Source organism: Podarcis melisellensis (genome assembly GCF_964234715.1).
Source record: "Podarcis melisellensis genome assembly, chromosome: 16".
Taxonomy (NCBI): domain Eukaryota; kingdom Metazoa; phylum Chordata; class Lepidosauria; order Squamata; family Lacertidae; genus Podarcis; species Podarcis melisellensis.
The window spans coordinates 40,631,883-40,651,076 of record NC_138533.1 but is presented as its reverse complement, the minus strand read 5'-3'; the positions used below and the strand labels follow the sequence as shown (position 1 = coordinate 40,651,076).

General features: G+C 46.8%; 1 long non-coding RNA gene across 1 annotated transcript; it reads right to left on the bottom strand.

Moving 5' to 3' along the window:
* Positions 1–3,184: 3,184 nt before the first annotated feature.
* LOC309359373 lies at positions 3,185–17,678 on the bottom strand. The gene is made up of 4 exons (XR_014163822.1): positions 17,034–17,678; positions 16,163–16,325; positions 4,852–4,999; positions 3,185–4,121 (listed from the first exon to the last, which is right to left on the bottom strand). It is a non-coding gene; the product is annotated as an uncharacterized lncRNA (long non-coding RNA).
* Positions 17,679–19,194: the final 1,516 nt, after the last annotated feature.

The window sequence follows — 19,194 nt, the reverse complement described above, 5'->3', positions numbered from 1 at the left end:
TTCCTTCAGGCAAGTGAGCCCCAAAGCCATTCAGGGTTGTCTAAGTCAGCACCTTGGATTCAGTCTGGAAACAGGCAGCCAATGAGAAGTCTTCAGGGTTGGTGCTCCGCGTTCCCTGAGGGGGCCCCCAGCTGGCATTCGTGCCAGAGCAGCCCCTACTAACTGCCACTTCCAGGTTGTCTGTCAGGGCATCTCTGCACAGAGCACAGGAGGGTCATCCAATGGGAGTTTACGGGAGCAGGACTCACTGCAGACAGGCTCTTTCTGTCCCAGCAAAACAAGGTGAGCAAAGCCCTCCAGGGACTCGCGTGGCTCAAGGAGCACCCTCAGACTCTGCCCCTGGGCTTTCATGGGGAGGACAACCCCATTCAGAACATGCCAGCTAGCCAACAGCTAGAGGGGGATGACTCTGTCTAGTTCTTCTCTTCTTTGGTTCTTCTGTTTCTCCATTTTACTGTCTTAAGCTCAGTTTTCTATCTTTCCACACTTGTACCATTTTAAAAATGCCTCATGAAAATTCACCAGCATTTTAGTGTGAATTTCTCCTAATATAAACATTTCCTGTGTGCAATTTTGCCCAATATGTATATTTTTGCAAATCAGTTTTCCATAATACAATGCAATTTATGTTTTATGCATGTTATGCACATTTTACCCTACTGTTTTTATTTTGGGGTACATTACTTGCCTGGAAAACTGTTTTGCAAAATTCGGAGAAGTGCAACTTTTGAATCATGAAGAATAGTTCTGTGTTTTGGAAAATGAAAGTTAGGGAGGTTGACCTTTGTATGTGAACGGAATTGAATTCTTTCCCCAAGTCAACGTGCTGCTTTGGATTTACCAGGATCCAGACTCAGTTTATTGGTCCACATCCAGTCCATCATTACCTCCAAGTACTTGCTGCTGCTGCTGCTGCTGCTACACATCAGTGGCTTCTGGAACCCTTTGCCACGGGAGGGAGTAATAGCCACCACCAGTGAATTAGAGAAATGTATCCTTTGCAGAAAGGGATGCGGGAGGTGCTGTGGTCTAAACCACTGAGCCTCTTGGACTTGCTGATCAGAAGGTCGGTGGTTCGAATCCCCGTGACGGGGTGAGCCCCCTTTGCTCGGTCCCAGCTCCTGTCAACCTAGCAGTTCAAAAGCACACAAAAAATGCAAATAGATAAATAGGTGCCGCTCCAGCGTGAAGGTGAATGGTGTTTCCGTGCGCTGCTCTGGTTCGCCAGAAGCAGCTCAGTCATGCTGGCCACATGACCCAGAAAAACTGTCTGCAGACAAACACCGGCTCCCTCGGCCTGTAAGGTGAGATGAGCGCCACAACCTCAGAGTCATCTGCGACTGGACTTAACTGTCAGAGGTCCTTTACCTTTTTACCTTTTATCCTTTGCAGATGCACATTTGTGGCCGTAAAAGCTGGATTGAAAACAAGCTGGCTTTCTAGGGGTGCCACTTTCTCTGGTGGAGACCCACGCTCTGCTCGGCTGGCAGAGCTGCCAACTGCTGAGTGCATCAATGGGATTCAGAGGGAAGCAATAGTCCCACTCTATTCTGCCTTGGCCAGACAACATCTGGAATACTGTGTCCAATTCTGGGCACCATAATTTAAGAAGGATGTTGACAAGCTGGAAGGTGTGCAGAGGAGGGCGACCAAGATAGTCAAGGGGCTGGAAACTAAGCCTTACAAGGAGCGCTTGAAGGAGCTGGGTATGTTTAGTCTGGAAAAGAGGAGATATGAGGTGATATGTGGCCATCTCCATCAATTTTATTAATAGGACAACTCTGACCAACACTGAATTTAACCAGAATTCTGTGCTAGTTGAGGTTTCTGAGCTGTCTTCAAGGACAGTTCCATGAATTACACACCACGGTAATCCAGCCTGGGCTCTACCAGAACCTGAGATTACCCCCCTCATTGCCTGTTGGTGCTCTGTACTCATTCCCTTTCACGTTTGCTCCAAGACGCTTCTCTTCCTCTCCCTTGGAACTTCAAATGCTCAGTCACTGATCTGCAGCTGGTCAGGAAGCCCGGTCTCTCCCCTTTGTTTAAAACTTGTGAGGGGGGATGAGGAGGCGCCCTCCTCCCATTCTCCACAGATCATTGGCACAACGCAGAGCGCAACAGCTTTGGTGCCGCTGGCGCCGGGCTGTCAATGTGTACTGAGGGAGCCCTTAATCCATGGGTCGCTGCCGTGATAAACAAGAATGTCTCTTTTGGAGCTGTTATAACTTATCATGTTAATGTGCGGTTTGGGAGCCTTTAATTGGTGATTTGTGCATGGACTGTCACAAAATTTTAAAACACATTTGCCATCATTTCTGGGGCGCTTGAGCAGCAACTGGCTCACGACACCAACAGGGAGCAGCAAACACAGTCACACCTCCAGCTTCCAGAGTCTTTGACTCCGGCAGGCATCTGCGCCCAGCCCTCTCCCTGTCTCTCCATATTCCCATTATGACAGGATTTAGACCTCCCCCTGCTCTGCAGCCCAGAGATGGGACAGTGGCAGCCACACGTGTGAGAATCAGGCCACTCTTTTATCCCAGTGACACTGGATGGAGAGGCAGTTTAAAATACAGGCTTTTACACGTGTTCAAGTGCACTTGTATGGTGTCAAGCCTGGAAGTAGTGCGGAAGGGACAGAAACACCTAAAAGAAGCCGAAAAATCATTTGAAAACAGCTTTTAAGTGGAATCCCGGTCAGAGCCGTCTTTCCCATAGAGCTTAGGGGTGTGTTGCGCCAGGGCGCCGGCCTCTCAGGAGTGCCCCAATGAGTGGGGGAGCTGAGTGGCTTTGCCGGCGGCCTCCCCTTTCCTTGCACGCACGCCAGCTGCACGCCCACCAACCATAAGGCTGGTGGGCGTGCAGCTTCCCTCCCAAGCTTCTGCGGGGATCACTCTCCTCCCGAGGAGGTTTGGGAGGGAAGCTGCGCTCTCCTCCCGTGGAGGCTTGGGAGGGGCGCAACTTCACTCCCAAGCCTCTGCAAGGATCGCTGTCCCGCAGCGGCATGGGGGAGAGTTGTTTCCCCCCTGGATGGCTGGCAGTGCGCAGCTATGGCCACCCCAACACTATGTGTGGTAATTTGGGGGGGTGCTGGGCGGATATTTGCACCCCGGCGCCACATCTGCTAAAGATGGCCCTGATCCCGGGAGCCCTTGCACCAACCTTTGAAGCCTGTGGAGAGTTGGAGTTTGAGGGAGGGAGGAAGCAATTGTGGTGCAATTTGGCAGATTATTGGCGGAGTTTGGAGGAGTTTCTGGAGGAGTTTTTTGAGATTTTTTTTGTTGTTGTTTGGAGAGGTTTTTTTTAAGAGGTGTTTTGTTGTTGTTGTTGTTGTTGTTTTGAGATGACACCTGAACACACGCATCGTCGTCTTCCTCAGGTGATGACAAACCCAAAAGGCAGCGAGTGGTGCCCAGACTGGAGGAGAAGTTGGAAGTACTGGACTGTTTACAGGATGGCATGAGCATTTGTGCTGTGGCACACAGGTTTGGCAGGAATGAATCCATCATAGGTGCCACTAAGATATGGGAGAAATAAATCTGGGCATCAGTGGCAGCGAGTACACCTACAACTGCCAAGGTCCCCAGGTACGTGCGAGACGAGGCCATGGGGAAGGCACATGAGGCCCTGAACCTGTGGCTAGAGGACATGACTCTCCAGCGTATCCCCATTGATGGCAGCACCTTGCGCAAGAAGACTCTCAGGCTGTATGCACACTTCAAGCAGCCTGCAAAGGAGTTCGGAGCCAGATTCAAATGATGTGTCAATCTGAAGAACATTGGCGACCATGTAGAAGCCGCATCCGTGGACCAGGAGGCTGCCTAAGCATGCCCTGACCAGCAGAGGAGACACCAAGTGCGCCCTGACCAGCGGAAAAGACAAAAGCGCCAGCTGCCCATGTTTCTCAGTGAGACACCACCAGCCCCACCAAGTGCATCTGACCCACAGCCAAGCACTTTGGGGTACTGGTCTACCCTGCTTGTCATTGTTTGCAGAATGTCCTCCAATGATGAGGAAGACAGAGCCACCATTGCCCTTGTGTGATGGCTTCCCCGCTGAATTGTGAAGGTTCCATGACATCACAGCAGATCAGCCGATCAGGTACATGTCAAGTCCTGCTAGAAGCAAGGAAGGAAGGATGTCAGCATGTCAGAAAATAGGGATGAGTTCAAACAGACTTCCCCAACTTGGTGCCCTCTGCCTGCTTAGAGCTGTCTGCATGGTGTCTGGGGCTGATGAGCGTTGCAGTCCAAAACTGCCAGAGGGCTCCAGGTTGAGAAAGGCTGAGTTGGAAGGAGGTGTTATTGCTGCAATAGTTCCCAAGGATTCTGCGTATTTCCTTTTTAAAATTCTGGAACTATTCATTATTAGACTAATGAAGGGAAGGAGAGAACAAATAGAAAAGAATGGAAGGCGAGCTGAGTGCTGCCAGGGGTTTGGGGCGGAGGGAAGAAGAGCACAGAGTCCTCCTTCTCCCCCCAGGTTCCTTGTGCTGGTTTCCATCGAAGCATTAATTAAGAGCACCTGCCCTTGTAGTCAAGTTCTTCTTCATTAGGAATAGAGCGTGTGTCAATGTGTAATTAAAATTATGCACATTTTTTTAAAAATAGCTCTTTTGAAATAGAACCCTAGTCATCCATACCTATTAATTTAATCAGCCAATTGAGCTCAGGTGAATTCATCGCTCCTCTCTGTCCCCCCTCCCTCCCTTAATGCTAACAGGAGTGAATTGAGCAGGAGGATTTTAACTGATTAAGTTACCATAGCAATGCAGCTCATCTCTCTCCTTATCACCGTTTCAAGCTTCTCAACCCTGTTAGCCACGGAAACTGAATTCACACAACCAACCTCCAGGTTCCTTCTTCCTTGCAATTTTTCTTCTGCAGAGGAAGTCGTGCCCCATTTTCAGGCAACAGTGAGCCCTGCTCCTGAATTCCATCCGTGAAAATCATTTTGCCATTACCGTTATCTTGGATGGGTTGCAAGTTGGCACTTTCTGTGTACTGAAAAGTAGGAAAAGAGGGAAATTCAGTTTGGTTCACATTTTTATTTGAACCTACCTTGATTCACACTTCTTGAAACAACGTGCACATCAAAATGCAAATTATCTTTTGAAAATCACAGTTGCCAGATTTTGTACCCAAACTGCATATATTAGGAGGAAGTGTGCATAAAATGCAGACAGAGTGAAAATAAAATAGAAATAAAGTATTATACAAAGGGAAATTACTTGCAAAAATGTGTACACGGTGGAAAATTGTCTACAAAAATGTGATTATTAAGAGAAAGGGCATGTGAAGAAAGGGGAAGAGCAAGGAGAGCCTGCTTGCAGTAACGGCCTTGCGCAACCACCTTGCAAGGTGGGCCAGTCATGTCCCAAACTATTCAGTACTTGGTGCTCCCCTTCATGGATCACTGCCTTGCTGTGGCGAAGGGGCTTGAATAACTCAGAGAAGCTATGAGCTATGCCATGCAGGGCCAGCCAAGATGGACAGGTCATAGTGGAGAGTTTTGACCAAATGTGATCCACCTGGAGCAGGAACTGGCACTCCAGTATCCCTGCCAAGAAAACTCCATGGACAAAGACAACAGACATATAAAAGTTATGACACTGGAAGATGAGCCCCTCAGGTCGGAAGGCGTCCAACATGCTACTGAGGAAGAGCGGAGGACAAGTACAAGTAGATCCAGAGCTGATGAAGCGGCTGGGCCAAAGCCGAAAGGACGCTCAGTTGCGGATATGCCTGGAAGCGAAAGGAAAGTCCAATGCTGTAAAGCTTGGAATGTAAGAACCGTGAACATTGGCAAGTTGGATTTGGTCAAAAATGAGATGGCAAGAATAAATATTGACATCCTGGGCATCAGTGAACTAAAATGGACGGGAATGGGCGAATTAAGTTCTGAAGACCATCATATCTACTACTGTGGGCAAGAATCCCATAAAAGAAATGGAGTGACCCTCATAGTCAACAAAAGAGTGGCGAAAGCTGTACTGGGATGCAATCTCAAAAATGATAGAATGATCTCCATACGAATCCAAGGCAGACCTTTTAACATCACAGTAATCCAAGTTTATGCACCAACCACTCGTGCTGAAGAAACTGAAATTGACCACTTCTATGAAGACTCACAACACCTTATAGAAATGACACCAAAGAAGGATGTTCTTCTCATTATAGGAGATTGGAATGCTAAAGTAGGAAGTCAAGAGATAAAAGGAACAACTGGCAAGTTTGGCCTTGGAGTTCAAAACGAAGCAGGGCAAAGGCTAAGAGAGTTCTGCCAAGAGAACAAGCTGGTCATCACAAACACTCTTTTCCAACAACACAAGAGACGACTCTACACATCGACATCACCAGATGGGCAGCATCGAAATCAGATTGATTATATTCTCTGCAGCCAAAGATGGAGAAGCTCTATACAGTCAGCAAAAACAAGACCTGCAGCAGACTGTGGCTCAGATCATCAGCTTCTTATAGCAAAATTCAAGCTTAAACTGAAGAAAGTAGGAAAAACCACTGGGCCGGTAAGATACAATCTAAGTCAAATCCCTTATGAATACACAGTGGAAGTGAGGAACAGGTTTAAGGATTTCATAGAATCATAGAATCATAGAGTTGGAAGAGACCACAAGGGCCATCGAGTCCAACCCCCAGCCAAGCAGGAAACACCATCAGAGCACTCCTGACATATGGTTGTCAAGCCTCTGCTTAAAGACCTCCAAAGAAGGAGACTCCACCACACTCCTTGGCAGCAAATTCCATTGTCGAACAGCTCTTACTGTCAGGAAGTTCTTCCTAATGTTTAGGTGGAATCGTCTTTCTTGTAGTTTGGAACCATTGCTCCGTGTCCGCTTCTCTGGAGCAGCAGAAAACAAACTTTCTCCCTCCTCTATGTGACATCCTTTTATATATTTGAACATGGCTATCATATCACCCCTTAACCTCCTCTTCTCCAGGCTAAACATGCCCAGCTCCCTTAGCCGTTCCTCATAAGGCATCGTTTCCAGGCCTTTGACCATTTTGGCTGCCCTCCTCTGGACATGTTCCATCTTGGCTGATTAGGGAGTGTCCAGATGTTGCGCCTACCCCCCTGGTTGAAATTATCAATTTGTCCCTTGACACGGGGACATTCCCAGGGGAACTGAAGGAAGCAGTGGTGTGTCCACTCTTAAAAAAAACTTCATTAGATCCCTTAGACCTATCCAATTACCGCCCAGTTTCAAATCTTCCATACCTGGGTAAGGTAATTGAGAGAGCGGTTGCCGAACAGCTTGGTAGGTTTCTGGAGGAAACATCGGCATTAGATCCATTTCAGTCCGGTTTCCGTCCTGGTTTTGGGACGGAGACGGCTCTGGTTGCCCTAACAGATGATCTCCGTAGACAACTGGATCGAGGCGGGTCAGTACTGCTGATCCTTTTAGATTTGTCAGCAGCCTTTGACATGGTCGATCATGATCTTCTGGACCACCGCCTTGCAGACGTGGGGATACAGGGCATAGCCCGTAACTGGTTGTGCTCTTTTATCTCTGGTCAGGGACAGAGGGTGGCACTAGGGAGGGAAATGTCGTCGCGCCACTCCTTGGTGTGTGGAGTGCCGCAGGGCGCAATTCTCTCCCCGATGCTTTTTAACATCTTTATGCGCCCCCTTGCCCAGATTATCTGGAGCTTTGGGCTGGGCTGTCACCAATATGCTGATGACACTCAGCTCTATCTGCTGATGGATGGCCACACTGACTCGGCCCCGAACACACTGACCAGATGCTTGGAAGCTGTTGCTGGATGGTTTCATGGGAGCCGATTGAAACTAAATCCTTCGAAGACAGAGGTCCTATGGCATGGGGATTAGTGCCATTGCCTTCCGTTAAGAGTTTCTGTGTAATCCTTGACGCCTCCCTTTCCATGGAGGCGCAAGTTACAGCAACAGCAAAGGCGACATTTTTCCACCTTCGCCGCATCAAGCAGTTGGTCCCTTACCTTTCCCGCCCCGACCTGGCCACAGGGATCCATGCGACGGTCATCTCCAGGCTTGACCACTGTAATTCGCTCTATGCGGGGCTGCCCTTGAAGCTGCCCCAGAAACTCCAGCGGGTACAGAATGCTGCAGCGAGGCTCCTCACGGGGTCTCTGCCATGGGAGCATATTCACCCAGTGCTTTTCAAGCTGCACTGGCTCCCGGTGGAGTACAGGGTCAGATTTAAGGTGCTGCTTTTGACCTTTAAAGCCCTTCACGGCCTAGGACCCTCGTACCTACGGGACCGCCTCTCCCGGTATGCCCCACGGAGAGCCTCAAGGTCCATAAATAGCAACACCCTAGTGGTCCCAGGCCCTAAGGAAGTTAGATTGGCTTCAACCAGAGCCAGGGCCTTTTCAACTCTGGCTCCAGCCTGGTGGAACGCTCTGCCTCATGAGACCAGGGCCCTGCAGGATCTGATTTCTTTCCGCAGGGCCTGTAAGACAGAGTTGTTCCGCCTGGCCTTTGCTTGGAGCCAATTTGATTCCCTCCCTCTCTCTCTCTTTTTCTTTCTTTCTTTCTTTTCCTTCTCCTCCTGCGATGAGGCTACATTTTAATATTTTAATGTTCCATTATTTTGATGTTGTATTTTATTTTTGTTTTTAAGTTGTAATCATTCGTCTTGTTTTTATTATTGCTTGTAAGCCGCTCTGAGCCCGGCCTTGGCTGGGGAGGGCGGGGTATAAATAAAAAAAATATTATTATTATTAATCTGTCAAGGTTGTTTTGAAGTGTGATCCTGTCCTCTGGGGTGTTAATCACCCCTCCCAGTTTGGTGTCATCTGCAAATTTGATCAGGATGCCCTTGAGTCCATCATCCAAGTCGTTGATAAAGATGTTGAATAAGACCGGGCCCAAGACAGAACCCTGTGGCACCCCACTAGTCACTCTTCTCCAGGATGAAGAGGAACCATTGATGAGCACCCTTTGGGTTCGGTCAGTCAGCCAGTTACAAATCCACTGAGTGGTAGCATAGTCAAGACCGCATTTTACCAGCTTCTTTACAAGAATATCATGGGGCACCTTGTCAAATGCCTTGCTGAAATCAAGGTAGGCTACATTCACTGCGTTCCCTTCATCTACCAGGCTTGTAATTCTGTCAAACAAACGAGATCAGGTTAGTCTGACATGAGTTATTTTTCAGAAATCCATGCTGACTATTGGTGATCACAGCATTCCTTTCTAGGTGCTCACAGACTGTTTGCTTAATGATCTGCTCCAGAATCTTCCCTGGTATTGATGTCAGACTGACTGGGCGGTAATTATTTGGGTCCTCTCTTTTCCCCTTTTTGAAAATAGGGACAACATTTGCCCTCCTCCAGTCTGCCGGGACTTCGCCTGTTCTCCAGGAATTCTCAAAGATGACTGCCAGTGGTTCTGAGATCACATCTGCCAGTTCTTTGAATACTCTTGGATGCAGTTCATCTGGCCCTGGAGACTTGAATACATCTAGACTAGCCAAGTATTCTTGTACTATCTCCTTAGTTATTCTGGGCTGTGTTTCCTCTGCTGAATCATTTGCTCCAAATTCTTCAGGTCGGGCATTGTTTTCTTTATCGGAGAAGACTGAGGCAAAGAAGGCATTGAGGAGTTCAGCCCTTTCTGTGTCCCCTGTTTGCATTTCACCATCTTCTCCTCTGAGTGACCCCACTGTTTCTTTGTTCTTCCTTTTGCTACGAACATACCCATAAAAGCCTTTTTTGTTGCTTTTAACCTCTCTAGCAAGCCTGAGTTCATTCTGTGCTTTAGCTTTTCTGACTTTGTGTCTACACGTGCTGGCTATTTGTTTGAATTCCTCTTTGGTGGTTTCCCCCCTTTTCCATTTTTTGTACACATCCTTTTTTAATCTCAACTCAATTAAAAGTTCTTTAGATAGCCACCCTGGCTTCTTTAGGCATGTAGTAATGTTGCCCCCAACCACTTGCCCCTCCCTTCTCCTGTCTCTGCTCTCCGGCCAGACTAGGACGCCCAGGGCAAGGTTGGCAGACGCATTACTTTTTGCAAAACAGAACAAACACGACCCGGTAGGGCTGCCAGCACTCCCTTTTTTCCAGGGGACCCAAAATCACAACCCAGGGAGAAGGCTGCGACCCGTTATCCTGGCTGTCCCCCACTCCACAAGCTGCATCCACAGACTTGCAGACAGAAGTTCTACGGTATAGCGTAACCAAGCGTAAGGCTAGGACTTAGCTATTCCCCCGGGAAGGCACACAAACTAAAACAGTTTCATTTCTTAAAAGTTTTATTTTAAAATAACATAAGAAACATGCTAAGATAGCAGGCACATCTTTTGAACGTTACAGATAAGAAAATAAAGACATTGCATAGTATAGCTAACTCTACATACCCACAAGACTAACATAAGATAGGATAGTTGAAGTCCTTTAAGAATCTGCAAGTTGAATGCTTTTGAAGATCTCCATTTCAAAAGACGAACGACGGCTATTAGGATGGAACATCAGAGCCGGGCATCTATGCGGATTGCAGAGCAATGGCAGAGAGCAAATTCTCAAACAATTCCCTGATCTTTTATTCACAATTTGCACTTGGCGTCGTAACTCTCAAGCCAATCATAAGACCTAAATTATTTTCAAATACACCAATGACCGGCTTGCTGGTCAATCAATTTACCTCTTGACAGCTGGGTCAATTTGGAATCCAAACTTTAAATCAAAGGGTTTCCTCCCTTCCGTGGAAATTAGCCAGATACACATTCCCAAGCAATTCAAGGACAGATAGCATCATTGGGGGGGGGTGTTTACACTCTCAAACCCAGGTGTTAGATCTTTCATTAAATCAGGCTTCCTTGGTTCTAATAAACCTTTCACGCCAAGGAGCCAGCTAGTCTAGAGTTTAAAGAGACACAACTTCCTTCCCAGGGTCCCTTATGGCTGATGGAGTTCCCATAAGGCTTCACTCTTTTTACTTGACCAAAGAATGATTTCTAAATAACACTAACTTTACTATAAGGCACCTTCCATGTTTCCGTCTCATTGGTATTGCCTGAAGTTGTGCTTTTACTATCTCCCTCTTAACAAACTCCCAGCCATCATGAACTCCCTTTCCTTTTAGTATTACTGTCCATGGGATCTCACCCAGCACTTCCCTAAGTTGTATGAAGTCGGCTTTCTTAAAGTCAAGAAATTGAGTCCTAGTATGCTTGGCTGCTCCTTTCCGCTGTATAGTAAACTTCAGAAGAGCATGATCACTCGTGCCTAATGATCCTTCCACTTCTACCCCACTAACCAGGTCATTAACATTGGTTAGGACCAGATCTAAAATGGCTGTTCCTCTTGTTGCTTCTCCCACTTTCTGGACAATGAAGTTGTCTGCAAGGCCAGTGAGGAATCTGTTTGACCTTATGCTCTTGGCTGAGTTTGACATCCAACAAATATTCGGGTAATTGAAGTCCCCCATTACTACTATCTCCCTTCCTTTTGCATGCTTGGCCATCTGTTCCAGGAAGGCATCATCTATGTCTTCCGTTTGGCTTGGGGATCTATAGTAAACTCCCACAATGAGGTCACTGTTATTCTTCTCCCCCTTAATTTTGACCCAAATGCTTTCACTTTGGCTTTGAGGTTCTAAATCTTGGATCTCTTCACAGGTATACACATCCCTGACATATATATACAGACACTGAAGTCCATTAATCATTCGCCCGTGTCTCTTATTTAAGGATTTTTTCCTCCCATCACTTGGTCTGAGTGCTGTTTGCTCCATTTGGTCTATGACATTTGGATGATCATCTTCATCAATTGATAGACTCCTACCTTCAGGAGCACTGTCTCCCTCCCCCACATTAGTCAGTTTAAAGCCCTCCTGATGAGGTTTCTGAGATTTTTGGCAAAAACATTCCTCCCAACCATTGTGAGGTGCAGCCCATCGCTTGCCAGAAGTCCATCTTCAAGAAACTGCAGTCCCTGATCTAAGAATCCAAACCGTTCCTGTTTACACCATTTGCGAAGCCAGCTGTTCACTTCCACTATTTTCCCCTCTCTCCCTGGGCCACGTCGTTCAACTGGGAGGACAGATGAGATGACAATTTGTGCATTTAAGTGCTTCAATTTCCTACCCAGAGCCTCGTAGTCTCTTTTGATCTTCTGGAGGCTATTGCTTGCAGTGTCATTGGTTCCCACATGAACCAAGAGGAAGGGGTATTTGTCAGTGGGTTTTATGATTCCTTGCAGTCGTTCAGTTACATCTTGGATCTTAGCCCCAGGGAGACAGCACACTTCCCGAGACATCTTGTCAGGCCCACAGATCACTGCTTCTGTTCCCCTCAGTAGGGAATCCCTTATCACCACTACACGCCACCTCTTAGGTCTGGTCGGGGTTCTTCCGTGAGCTGTCGGTTCCAAGGTCGCCTGCACATTCCCTGAGGACTGACTTTGCTGCTCGTCTTCATATACCTGATCGACTGTAATGAGGGAGAGATCCTCAAATGGAGTCTGCTCTTCGTCTTCCATGCTAGGGGAGAGGACCTCAAAGCGATTGTGTATTTCTAAACAATCAGAGCGAACCCTGGGCCTCCTACTTCTTTGAGTCACGTTTCTCCATATATCTGGCTCCTGTGTTGGTGATTTAGACTTGGTGGACAGAGTGCCTGAAGAACTATGGGTGGAGGCTCGTAAATTATACAGGAGGCAGCAACGAAAACCATCCCAATGAAAAGGAAATGCAAGAAAGCAAAGTGGCTGTCCAACGAAGCCTTACAAATAGCGGGGGAGAGAAGGCAAGCAAAATGCGATGGAGATAGTGAAAGATACAGGAAATTGAATGCAGAGTTCCAAAAAATAGCAAGGAGAGACCAGAAGGCCTTCTTAAACGAGCAATGCAAAGAAATAGAGGAAAACAACAGAATGGGAAAAACCAGAGATCTGTTCAAGAAAATTGGAGATATGAAAGAAACATTTCGTACAAAGATTACCATAATAAAAGACAAAAGTGGAAAGGACCTAACAGAAGCAGAAGACATCAAGAAGAGGTGGCAAGAATACACAGAGGAATTATACCAGAAAGATATGGATGTCTCGTACACCCCAGGTAGTGTAGTTGCCAACCTTGAGCCAGACATCCTGGAGAGTGAAGTCAAATGGGCCTTAGAAAGCACTGCAAATAACAAGGCCAGTGGAAGTGATGATATTCCAGCTGAACTAATTAAAATTTTGAACAATGATGCTGTTAAGCTGCTACACTCAGTATGTCAGCAAATTTGGAAAACTCAGCAGTGGCCAGAGGATTGGAGAAGATCAGTCTACATCCCAATCCCAAAGAAGGGCAGTGCCAAAGAATGCTCCAACTACCGTACAATTGTACTCATTTCACATGCTAGCAAGGTTATGCTTAAAATTCTACAAGGCAGGCTTAAGCAGTATGTGGACCGAGAACTCCCAGAAGTGCAAGCTGGATTTAGAAGAGGCAGGGGAACCAGAGACCAAATTGCAAACATGCGCTGGATTATGGAGAAAGCTAGAGAGTTCCAGAAAGTCATCTACTTCTGCTTCATTGACAATGCGAAAGCCTTTGACTGTGTCGACCACGGCAAACTATGGCAAGTTCTTAAAGAAATGGGAGTGCCTGATCACCTCATCTGTCTCCTGAGAAATCTCTATGTGGGACAAGAAGCAACAGTTAGAACTGGATATGGAACAACTGAATGGCTCAAAATTGGGAAAGGAGTACGGCAAGGCTGTATATTGTCTCCCTGCTTATTTAACTTATATGCAGAATTCATCATGCGAAAGGCTGGGCTGGATGAATCCCAAGCTGGAATTAAGATTGCTGGAAGAAATATCAACAACCTCAGATATGCAGATGACACAACCTTGATGGCAGAAAGTGAGGAGGAATTAAAGAACCTTTTAATGAGGGTGAAAGAGGAGAGCGCAAAATATGGTCTGAAGCTCAACATCAAAAAAACGAAGATCATGGCCATTGGGCCCATCACCTCCTGGCAAACAGAAGGGGAAGAAATGGAGGCAGTGAGAGATTTTACTTTCTTGGGCTCCATGATCACTGCGGATGGTGACAGCCAGTGGCATAGTGTGGGGGATGCAGGGGGGGCCGGCCGCACCGGGCGCAACATCTGGGAGTTAGGGTTAGGGGGCGCAAATCCATGGGTTAGGGGGCACAAATCAATGGGTTAGGGGGCGCAAATTACTTGCCTTGCCCCGGGTGCTGACAACCCACGCTATGCCACTGATGACAGCAGTCACGAAATTAAAAGACGCCTGCTCCTTGGGAGAAAGGCGATGGCAAACCTAGACATATTAAAAAGCAGAGACATCACCTTGCCAACAAAGGTCCGTATAGTGAAAGCTATGGTTTTCCCAGTAGTGATGTATGGAAGTGAGAGCTGGACCATCAAGAAGGCTGATCCTCGAAGAATTGATGCTTTTGAATTCTGGTGCTGGAAGAGACTCTTGAGAGTTCCATGGACTTCAAGAAGATCAAACCTCTCTATTCTGAAGGAAATCAGCCCTGAGTGCTCACTGGAAGGACAGATCGTGAAGCTGAGGCTCCAATAATTTGGCCACCTCATGAGAAGAGAAGACTCCCTGGAAAAGACCCTGATGTTGGGAAAGATTGAGGGCACTAGGAGAAGGGGACGACAGAGGACAAGTTGGTTGGACAGTGTTCTCGAAGCTACGAACATGAGTCTGACCAAACTGCGGGAGGCAGTGGAAGACAGGAGTGCCTGGCGTGCTCTGGTCCATGGGGTCACAAAGAGTTGGACACGACTAAACGACTAAACAACAACAACACTTGGTGCTACCTCCAGCCCTCTTTGTAGCTACAGCTCTTGGATGGGGCATAGGGAAAGAGAATCTGAAGTTGTTAGGCAAATGTGCAAACAGGGACTTCAATATGGAATCCAGTTTCCTGGCTGCTCCCTGGGGTGAAAGAAACCTGCTTTTTTTCTACTGCAGTCCCTCCTGCAGAGATTCCAGCAGCCTGTCAACCCCAATCCTATACCTCTGTGTAGCATGAACCAAGCATCTTAGGCTTGTGGGGGGTCCTCCACTAACCTTGTGAGTTGCCAACGATGCACACGAGACCCGCCTGTCAAATTATGTCAGGTTTATTAGGAATAAAGAAGACAAGGGAGAGGACAAAGAGATAAAGCAGAATATGGAAAACAAAAGGAGCTCTTGAGCTCAGGTCTAGCTTATACTGAACAAATTACTTACTAGCAGGCTTCTTGCCTCAAGGCAGATGGTCAGTTGCAGGTTTTCTGATGGTCAAGTAGGGCTGAGGGGCATTGGTGGGAGGGGCAAAGCACTGCATGGCCTCCGTCTTTAAGGTTTTCCCACCAATGCTGTGGAAAGTGACAGAAATCACCACCAGGATTTTTCAAACTTCCTACCAAACAAAACCTGTCCTGCATTTGTGAATTTGGGGAGAAGGGTATGCCTGGCTCACTAAGGCGAAAGGGTGGGCAGACAAACAGGGGTTTTTTGCTACAGGGAACACAAAAACATTGGTGAATTTGTGTGAGGATTTTACTTTTAATTTCTCCTCACAGGAGAAAGAGGCGCATTTGAACTATGTGGGTGAACAGGAGTAGCAGAAGACCATTCTCTAGGAACAAACATTAGACAGGCCACCCTGAGCCTAAACAATATATCCTCTCCTACCTTCCTTAACATTCCCACAGAACTGGGGTTGGAAGGTTTTGGCCCAACCTGGCTCAGCTGGAATGAGAGATCAGAAGAGGAAATGAGGCTTTGCAAGAAGAAACCCCCTGGCAGCCCAGGGTCAGTGGCAGGACACTTGGCTAGGCTGGTGCTCAGAGCCAACTTTTGAATATCTGTGGGGTTGCTCCACACAAGCAATGTTTCCTCTCATCTGAAGATCAGTTTACAATGTCAGCAGCAGAAACACACAAGAGGAAGGCACATTTGGCAAACCCTCACCGTGATCAACTCCCAGCCAGAAACCTCTATCCCCACTGTGGAAGGATGTCTGGATCCAGAATTGGCCTCCGCAGTCACCTACGGACTCACTGTTAAGACCGTGTTCATGGAAGACAATCTTACTTGGCTACGAGGGATGACCAAAGAAGAAGAAGAAGGAGGAAAAGAAGATTGGCAGGTTCATCAAGTTATCATCAGTTTCAGGGAAGGACCATAGCTCACCGCACCTGATTGATTTGCAGAAAGTCCCCTGGCTCAATCCCTGGATGAGGGGAAAGATGACCCTCCTCTGCCTGAGGAATCCCTGGAGAGCTGCTGCTCTAGGCATTGAACTGGGCTACAGAGGAATCTCTTTCCTGCACATAGAAACGTGGAAGGACTGAGCCGGCACTTCTCCTGGTGTGCTCTTTTCCCCTGCGTGGAGAGACTCTGCCCAGAACATGCAGATACACATCTCCCCCAGTGCACAGCAAACTGGTCTTGCCTAGGAAAGCTGCTTCATGTAGTCTGCAGAGGGCATAAACTGGTCCTTCTTAGATTGTTTCCCTTTTACCAGGGAGCTGCTGGGCAGCATCACTGCCTACTATAATCTTTTTTGTTAGTAAGGAGAAAAGAACAGCGGCAAAATGCTGAACGGGCCCCTCCTGCTCCTCATGAGGCTTCTGCCAGCGGCACACCCTTTCCAGCCAGCCTGTCAGACTCCCCTGGGCAACTTAATGCCATTGAGAATTGGGAAATGGCAGGTAATACAGAGAACAAGAAAGAAGCTCTCTCCAATTTGCTGTGTCTAAGCCGTCCCCCACAAGACAGGCATGGTCCCACAACCCACAAGCAAATGATCCCTAGATGCAAACCAATTTGATACAAAGGTTCCCTCCTTGACTCCAAGGTTGCCCCCCCCCCCGGGTGCACAGTTATGCCTGGGCGGGTCCCACTGAAATGAGCAGGGGATTATCTGTGGCTGCCGGCATGGAAGAGTGTAGGGAATTTGATGGGACTAGAAAGGCGGGCAGAGGTGGCAGAGCAGAGGTGGAGGGCAAGAAAGATGAGGAAATTGCCTTTGAGAGTATTCATAATCTAAGCAAGCATGAAATGAACCCTACCTGGTGGCGGAGGAGGAGGGGAGAGGGGCGTGCCCAGCAGAGGCTCCTGCAAGACGGGCAGGAAGGGCAGGCTGCCGCCGCCTGTCCCTGCAGCTCATTAGGAATGCGTGGCACATTTCCCTCTAGTGGCGCATTCTGCTGCAAGAAACCCAGAAAAAGACAAGAAAAATGAAGGCAGGTGCAATCTCATTTTCTGAGGGCTGCAAGTCAGCCAGGAAACGGCTATTATTCCATCGACTCTGTCGGCATTAAGTTATTTCCTTCACTAAATACGGGAGTGTTCATGAATATCTATTGAGTTCCAGGTAGTGGCGTCTGGCTGCACGGCGCCTCACTGATTGTAGCTTTATATTCCTCCGACAACACACCTCAATCTCACACTGAAGTGAAAGACAATAGTATTTTAAATTGGTTAATAAATCTCTAGATGGATGCTCCTGAGAGGCCGGGCGACTTCATCTCTATTACATGAATAAAAGTGATAAGGCCTCAGCCATGGAGGGGTGTTTCTGAATTGGGGAGGTTCCTTCCAGAACGCCCCCCATGTGCCCTTCAAGGCAAGCTGCCTCCTTCTCCCACTCAGCTCCAGGAAGGTCTTTGGGTGGAGCAGCCAAAACAAGCTGCCTTCACAGAGGAAGGGAAGGGGTCAGCCAGAAAGGTCCTCTGTTCCCAGAGTCAGGATGGAGCTGATCACACCAGGAAGACAGTATTCCTTTTTTTTTTATAAATATTTATTAGAATTTTTAGAAAAAAGAATACAATAATAATAAACATTATTGCTTTGTTTTAACAAAATTTCATGATATCCTTGAACTTCCTCACGTCTCCCGCTCCCATTTACATCTTTAATAAATTTTTGTCAAGCAAATTATCATCTTATTTCCAAATCTATAACCACTTGCTTAAATACAATAAAATAATTCTCCTACTAATTGTTTCTCTTAATCTCTCTTATCATCAATTCTTAATCTATTTTAGTGATGGCCAATTATTTATAACCAAGCATCCTTCTTAACATTCTACTAAATCACAATATTTCTGCAGGTAAGTCTTGAATTTCTTCCAATCTTCTTCAATCCTTTCTTCTCCCAGGTCTCGGATTCTGCCAGTCATCTCCGCCAGTTGCATATAGTCCATCAGTTGCATCTGCCATTCTTCCAGTGTGGGTAGATCTTGAGTTTTCCAGTTCTTAGCGAGTAGTATCCTTGCTGCTGTTGTTGCGTACATGAAAAATGTTCTATCTTTCTTTAACACCTTCTGGTCGACAATGCCCAGAAGAAAGGCCTCTGGTTTCTTAGTAAAGGTATACTTAAATACCTTTTTCAGCTCATTATATATCATTTCCCAGAAGGCCTTCACTTTGGGGCAAGTCCACCAGAGGTGGAAGAATGTTCCTTCATTTTCTTTACATTTCCAACATTTATTATCAGACGAATGGTATATTTTGGCAAGTTTAACTGGGGTCATGTACCATCTGTATATCATTTTCATTACATTTTCTTTCAAAGCATTACATGCAGTGAAATTCAACCCAGTGGTCCACAACCTTTCCCAGTCCTCAAACATAATGTTATGCCCAATGTCCTGTGCCCATTTTATCATAGCCGACTTAACCATTTCGTCTTGCGTATTCCATTTCAGCAGCAAATTATACATTCTTGAAAGTACCTTAGTCTTAGGTTCTAACAGTTCTGTTTCCAACTTCGATTTCTCCACCTGGAATCCTAGCTTTTTGTCACTTTTAAAAATTTCCTTAATCTGAGCGTAATGTAACCAGTCTCGCACTTTATCCTTCATTTTCTCCATACTCTGCAATTTCCAATTATCCCCATCTTTTTCTAACAGTTCCCAATATTTTGGCCAGTAGGCTTCCATATTGGGTCTTTTCCAAGCCTTAGCTTCCAAGGGTGAAAGCCACCTTGGAGTTTTATTTTCCAATAAGTCTTTGTATTTTGTCCAGACATTAAACACTGCTTTTCTGACAATATGGTTCTTAAAGGCCTTGTTTATCTTAGCTTTGTCATACCACAAATATGCATGCCAACCAAAAGCATTGTTATAACCTTCCAGATCTAACACGTCAGTGTCTTCGAGAAGTAGCCAATCTTTTAGCCAACAGAAAGCTGCGGCTTCATAGTACAGCCTTAAGTCTGGCA